The sequence below is a fragment of the Chrysochloris asiatica genome, unplaced genomic scaffold (genome assembly GCF_000296735.1).
Source record: "Chrysochloris asiatica unplaced genomic scaffold, ChrAsi1.0 scaffold00258, whole genome shotgun sequence".
Classification (NCBI taxonomy): domain Eukaryota; kingdom Metazoa; phylum Chordata; class Mammalia; order Afrosoricida; family Chrysochloridae; genus Chrysochloris; species Chrysochloris asiatica.
The window spans coordinates 1,351,785-1,359,614 of record NW_006408776.1 but is presented as its reverse complement, the minus strand read 5'-3'; the positions used below and the strand labels follow the sequence as shown (position 1 = coordinate 1,359,614).

Below are 7,830 nucleotides of genomic sequence, written 5' to 3'. Positions count from 1 at the left end.
GCACTCACTCATCTGTACCAAGAAATTTGGTACAATCTACCTGGCCAGTAGATTGGAAGAGATCCATACTTGAACCCATTCCAAAGACAGGTGACTCAATGGACTACAGAAATGACTGGCTAATATCAATAATATCATATGCAAGTAAAACTTTGCTAAAGATAATTTAAAAAACAGCTGCAATAGTACATTGAGAGGGAATTGCTAGAGGTTCAGGCCAGATTCAGACGGGCACATGGAATGAGAGATATCATTGCTGATGTAAGATGGATCCTGGCTGAAAGCAGAGCATACTAGAAATATGTTTACCTGTGCTTTATTAACTATGCAAGCTTTTGATTATGTGGATCATGACAAGCTACGGACAACATTGTAGACAATTAGTATTCTGAAACACTTACTTGTGCTCATATGGAATCTATGTATTAACCAAGAAGCAGTCATTTGAACAGAACAAGAGAACACTGAATGGTGTAAAGTCAGAAGAGACATGTGCCAGGGTTGTAGTCTTTCTACATACTTATTTAAACTGTATGCTGAGCAAATAATCTGAGAAGCTGGGTTATATGAAGAAAAATGTGGCATCCAGATTGGAGGAAGACTCATTAACATGTGATATACAGATGATACTTGATTGCTGAAAGGAAAGAGAGCTTAAAATACTTACTGAAGAAGGTCAAAGAGCACAGCTTTCAGTATGGATTGCACCTCAATGTAAAGAAAACCAAATTCCTCACCACTAGACCAATAGATAACATCATGATAAATGGAGAAAAGATTGAAGTTGTCAAGGACCTCATTTTGCTTGGATCAACCATCAACACTCATGGAAGCAGCAGTCAAGAAATCAAAAGACTGCTGTTTCCTGCTCAGCGCTGCCATGGTTCATAATCCCAAGAAACATCTTAAGCGTGTGGCTGCCCCAAAGCATTGGATGCTGGACAAACTGATTGGTGTGTTTGCTCCACTCCCATCCACTGGCCCCCACAAACTGATAGAATGCCTCCCACTGATCATTTTTTTAAGGAACAGACTTAAGTATGCCCTGACAGGAGATGAAGTTAAAAAGATCTGTATGCAGCTGTTCATTGAGATTGATGGCAAAGTCCGAACTGATATAACATATCCTGCTGGTTTTATGGATGTTATCAGCATTAACAAAACCGGAGAACATTTCCGTCTGGTATATGACACCAAGGGTCGATTTGCTGTCCATTGTATTACACCTGAGGAGCAGTAAGAAAGATCTTTGTGGGCACAAAAGGAATCCCCCATCTGGTGACCCATGATGCTCACACCAGACACTACCCTGATCCCCTCATCAAGGTGAATGACGCCACTCAGATTGATTTGGAGACTGGAAAGATTCCTGATTTCATCAAGTTTGACACTGGTAACCTGTGTATGGTGACTGGAGGTACCAACCCAGGAAGAATTGGTGTGATCACTAACACAGAGAGATATCCTGGCTCTTTTAATGTGGTTCATGTGAAAGATGCCAATGGCAACAGCTTTGCCACCTGACCTTCCAACATTTTCGTTATTTGCAAAGGCAACAAACCATGGATTTCTCTTCCTCGAGGAAGAGAGAGATAAGAGACTGGCTGCCAAGCAGAGCATTGGTTAATTGTTCTCTAGGTGATGTGAATGAACAAATCTTTACATAATTAAAGATATTAAACACACACACACACTTAGAAATCAAAAGACGTATTGCATTGGGAAAATTTGTTTCACAAGAATCTTCAAAATGCTGAAGAGCAAAGATATCAATTGAGGACTAAGGTGCGCCTGACCCAAGTCATTGTATTTTTAATACCCTCATATGCATGTGAAAGTTGGACAATGAATAAGTAAGATTGTAAAAAAAAAAAAAAAAAGATGCATTTTTTGAGTTATGGTGTTGTGTTCGAGACTATTAAAAAGTACCATGATTGTTAAAAGAACAAACCAATCTGTGTTGGAAGAAGTACAACCAGAGTGCTCCTTACAAGCCAGGATGGCTAGACTTCGTCTCTCATACTTTGGACATACAATCAGAAGGGACCAATCCCTGGAGAAGGACATAATGCTTGGTAAAGTGGAGGGTTAAAGAAGAAAAGGAAGACCCCAACAAGATGGACTGACACAGTGGCAGAAGCAATGAGCTCAAGTGTAGCAACAATAGTGAGGTTGGCACAGAACAAGGCACTGTTTGATTCTCTTCCAACTCGCTGGCACCTAACAACAACAACAACAAATACATTATTTAATTAACAAACCCAGAATTCAAACCTAGCCAAGCTCTGTCCTGCTTTTCCACAGTGCACTGTCCTGTTAGGACTCTGCGTTCACACAGAGGTCTTCTCCATCCGTGGCCAAGTTGCAATCACTAAGTAGCTGACTGCAGTTCTAGTCCCCGACTCCCCCTCAGATTTTGTCACTAACACCACTACGTAGAGCGTGGTGGGTGACTCTGTAGTTTAAGCACCTGAATGTGAACAACAGGTTGGCAGTTCGAGCTTACCAGTGTCTCAGATGGGGGAGAAAAAAATGAGGTTTTCTGCTCCCACAAAGGTTTACAGTGTTGGACACTATATATACACTTGCTGTGAGCTGGAACTTCACTTGACAGCACTTAGCAATCACCACCATCACTAAAAGAACCTGAACTTGATTTCCTTAAAGAGTTTTATAAACGCTGCAATAAATACAAAGGACTAATCATTCCTCGCCTGGCACTCTCTCTTTCTCTAGTGGGTCTGATTATGAACTCAGACAATATACTCAGAGTTACGGTATTTGTTAGTGAAGTTGAACTCAGATTATAACTCAGGGTCAGAAATGCTCAGGGCACAGCGTTCTCGTCAGCTGCTGATATATGCCAAGGGACACACTCACCGTACGCCTCAGCCAGAAGGCACTCTAGTTCCTTGGACCAGCAAACCTGGTTCCCCCAATGAAGTGCCTGGAGGCACCCCACTCTACAAGCAAACTTCCTGCCCAAAGCCACTCACTTTTACTTGCTCCATGGGTTGGGAGGTCCACCGCTCTGTCTCATACTCTGGTTCTTGGTACTGGTGCTGTTACTCCTCTGCCACTCCTCCAATAGCTTTCCAGCCCTGGGTAGAGGTTGAAACTTCAGGGAATCTCAGCATCCTAAGGATACACTCCACTCGGGTTCGTTATTCTTGATAATAGTGAGATTCCTTCTCCTGCCTCTGAGATGGTTCCTGCTAAAATTCCATGTGTTTGCAATTACAATGCACTGTGGTAACACCCACAGCTGAATCATACTATCCAAGCAGCATCTTCTTCCACCTTCTCTTACCCAGACCCAACAGGGCAGAAACATCAGTTGGTGGGGTTAGAAGAGGCATTGGAAAATTCACTATACCACTAACTGTCAGATTTCTCAGCAATATTTTTCTTTATAAAATAAAAGAATTAGGGGAAAAGCTCCAGAATTTATTTATCTCATCCTTAGATCAGACACGCACCTGAATGCTACCAAACTTCTGATTATTTTTTTCCCATTAAGATAACAACAATAACAAAGCTTCTATTTTGACATGCAAAAGAATGGAGTTGGCCCTGTACCTCTCACTGTATGTAGTGGTATAGTAGTGTGCCGTGGACTCGGTCCTGACTCATAGCGACCCTGTACAGGGCTTCCGAGACTGTAAATCTTTATGGGAGCAGAAAGCCTCATCTTTCTCCCATGGAACGGCTGGTAGTGTCGAACTGCTGACCTTGAGGTTGGCAGTCCGACTTGTAACTACTACGCTACCAGAGCTCCTGTCTCACCATATACAAAAGTTTATTCAAAATGCAGCAATGACCTAAATATAAAAGTAGCCATAAAACTCTTGGAAGACAATATAGAGGTAAATCTTTAAATTTTGTATTTAGCAATACATTCTTAGATTTGACATCAAAAAAGTATGAGCAACAAAAACATGAATAAATTGGACTTCATCAACATTGAAAACTTTTTGCATCAAAGGACATTATGGAGAAAGTGAAATAATAATAACAGATTGTTGTTGTTTAGTGTGGTGGAATCAGTTCCGACTCATAGCAACCCTGTATAGCGTTTCTGAGGAGTGACTGGTGAGCTTGAACGACTGACCTTGTGGTTCAAACTGACCTTGCAATCCAGCACATTAACCCCCAGAGCTACACCAGGACTCCTATTTGGAAATCCTGATAATAGTTTAATATCCAGAATATTTAAGTACTTTTACAACTCGACATTCTTAACAATGGACAAAAGATTGAAGTTGTCAAAGACTTTATTCTTCTTGGATCAACCACCAACACTCATGGAAGCAGCAGTCAAGAGATCAAATGACGTATTGCATTAGGCAAATCTGTTGCACAAGACCTTTTTAAAGTGTTGAAGAGCAAAGATGTCAGTTTGAGGACTAAGGTATGCCTTCCCCAAGCCATGGTATTTTCAATAACCTCATGTGCATGTGAAAGCTGGACAGTGAGTAAGGAAGACCAGAGAAGATTTGATGCATTTGAGTTACAGTGTTGGAGGAGAACACTGAAAGTACCTTTGGGCTGCCAAAAGGACAAACAGATCTATGTTGGAAGAAGTGCAGCCAGAGCGCTCCTTGGAGGCCAGTATTGCCAAATTTTGTCTCTCATACTTCGGACATATTGTCAGGAGGGACCAGTCACTGGAGAGGAGTATAATATTTGGTAAGGCGGTGGGTCAGAGAAAAAAAGAAAGACCTCCAGCGAGATGGATTGGCCAAGTGGCAGCATCAATATACTCAAACATGGTAACAATTGTGAGGTTGTCGCAGGACTGGGCAGTGTTTCGTTCTGTTGTGCATAGGGTCGCTATGAGTGGGTACCAACTTGTTGGCACCTAACAACAACAACAATGCAACAACAAAAAGACACATACCTAATCAAAAAACGGGCAAAGGACATGAATAGACATTGTTTTCTAAACAAGATGTACAAATAAACACATGAAAAGAAGCTCAACATCATCAGTCATTGTTGGGTGTACATTGCTAGGTCTTTTCTAGTGACCAGTGTTCAATTAGCAGCTGAGCACCTCACTGTGCTTGTCACAAGGGCTCCCACCCTAGTGGATGTGAATTAGGATCTCATTGTGGTTTTGATTTGCATCATATTTCTAATACTGACACTGGAGTCCTGGTGTGGTGGCGAGGTCTCCAGTTCAAACCCACAGCTGCTTGTCAAAAACTCTATACAGAGTCACTATGAGTTGAAATTGACTTGATGGCACTTAATAACAACAACAGAAACAATAAATGACTGACACTACCATGAGACCCCCACTTCACAAACACGAAGATGGGAATCTTGGTGTGGACTATGGGGTAAAGCAATGGACCGCAAGGTTCAAATTCACCAGCCACTCATTGGAAACCCTATGTAGGGTCACTATAAGTCAGAACTGATTTGACAGTACTTAGCAACAACAGTGATATTTTTATGATAAGCACTGGACTGCTAACTGCAAAGTTGGCAGTTCAAATCTACCAGCTGCTCCTTGGAAATCCTATAGAGAGTTGCTATGAATCGGAACCAACTGGATGGTGTATAACAACAACAATGATTTTATGATAGTCATCTCGTTGTTAAGTGCTGTCGAGTCTGTTTCGATTCATAGTGACCCTACATAGGAATGGCCAGTGAGCTTGAACTGCCGGCCTCACAGTTCACACTGAGCTTGCAGTCCAGCGCATTAACCCACAGCGCCACACTAATAAATGTTGTCAGAGTTGTGGAGACTTGGAGCGCTTATCCATTGCTGGTGGGAACATGAATTGGTATAGTCGCGGTGGAAAATTGTCTGCAGCTTCTTCAAAAAGTTAAGTGTATAACTATCACAAGACCCTGAAAGCAGCAACTCATACGTACATCATATTGCACACCAATATTCACTGAAGCATTATTCACCATAAACAAATGTCAACCAGCAAATAAATGGATAAACACACTGTGATACATCCATAAAGTGAAATATTTTTTAGCCCTAAAGAGCATATACTAGTTCTGTCAAATTTGTATGCTGAGCGAAATCAAAGACACATGTTGTATGTGTCCACTAATATGAAGGATCTAGAATAGGCAGATTTGTACAGAAGGAAAGCCAACGGTTACCAGGAACTAGGGAAAAGGGGGAAATGGACGTGTTATTGCTTACAGTGGAGTCCTGGTGTGGCACTGTGGAATAAGCATTGGACTGCTAACCACAAGGTTGGTGGTTCAACCACCAGGTGCTCCTCAGGCACCCTATACAGGGTTGCTATAAGTCAGAACTGACTCGAAGGCACTTAACAATAACTACATTGCTTAAAGAGTACAGGATTTCTATTTGGGGCGATATTTCACATCATTGTGAAAATCATGAATGCCATTGAATTGTATGTACACTTAAAGAGGCTTTAATTGCAAATTTTGTGATTTTACCAGAATTAAACCTAAGAACCCTGTTAGCTCAGGTGTTCTCACCTTGGTTACACATTAGAATCACTTGGGAGGTTTTCACACTGTATGAACCCACCCCAAACCAATGAGGTCAGAATGTAGGAAGTGGACATATCCAAAGAGTCTACTGTGTAACAGGTAGAAAACTTGAGTTTAAATAGACATTTTTTAATAATCCTTTCCAGTGCAGGCTGTCTGACCTTCTCAGGAAAAAAAAATATCTTCATTCCTAACCAAAACAATTGTGTCCGGGAAGTTTTCCCTAAAGGTTTTATTCAGAGGAGGGTTAGCATTGATTAGTGTAGATATTTTTTAAGGGTCCTGTCTTAGTTATTCGGTGCTGTGCTAACAGAAATACCACAGGTGGGTTGTTTTAACAAACAGAAATGTAGTCTCTCACAGCTGAGGTGGTTAGAAGTTCAAATTCAGAATGCTGGCTCTGTGGGATAAGCACTGAACTGCTAACCACAAAGTCGGTGGTGCAAACCCATCAGCCGCTCCTCAGAAATCCAATACAGAGTCCCTATAAGTCAGAACTGACTCGACGGCACTTAGCAACAACAACTACATCCCACCCTTAATCCTCTTACTGGTTTATCACATCGAATCATAGTGTTGGGGATAATCACATGACTGCCAAACTGCTTAGAATCATGGCCCAGCCAAGCTGACACACGGGGGACACACTTTAATCTATGACAGGTCCTTTGTTTATATTTTATCAAATGCTTTGAAAATTGTACATCCTTTCACCCTTAATGGAAATGTCTATGAATATATCCTGACAGAAACGAAGAGATGTCTGCAAAGACCATTATGAGGAAGTTCTTTAAAGCATTATTTATAATAACAAAATTTGGAGACATTCCAGGTCTCTGACACTCTGGGATTGGTTAACAAGACACAATGTATTCACATGAGAGAATGCAGCCATTGATTTTATATTTAGATTCCTATTAACCAGCACAGGAAATGCGGAAGTCAACAGTATTCGTCTGTTTTTGGAAAATATAGAAGGAGAAATACTAAAAAAAAAAATTACTTTCTAACATTATGGTATCAGCTGTTACCTTTTGATGGTTGGTTTATGAGCTTTTTAAAAATGCTCTTTTAAGCTTTCCAAATGAGCTCTGGTAGCATAATGGTTACGAATTGGGCTGCTAACCTCAGAATCAGCAGTTCGAAACTATCAGCTGTTCCGCAGGAGAAAGATGAGGCTTTCTGCTCCCGTAAAGATTTACAACCTCCGAAACCCTGTACAGGGTCGCTATGAGTCGGAACCGACTCCACGGCACATAAAAACAAGCTTTCCAAAATGTCTGTTTTGAGTATTTTTATTGGGTAGTTAGAAATAGTAATAAGCAGCATTGT

General features: G+C 41.1%; 1 pseudogene; it reads left to right on the top strand.

Moving 5' to 3' along the window:
- The first annotated feature begins 880 nt into the window (after positions 1 to 880).
- Positions 881 to 1,627, top strand: LOC102818090 (annotated as a pseudogene).
- The last annotated feature ends 6,203 nt before the right edge of the window (positions 1,628 to 7,830 follow it).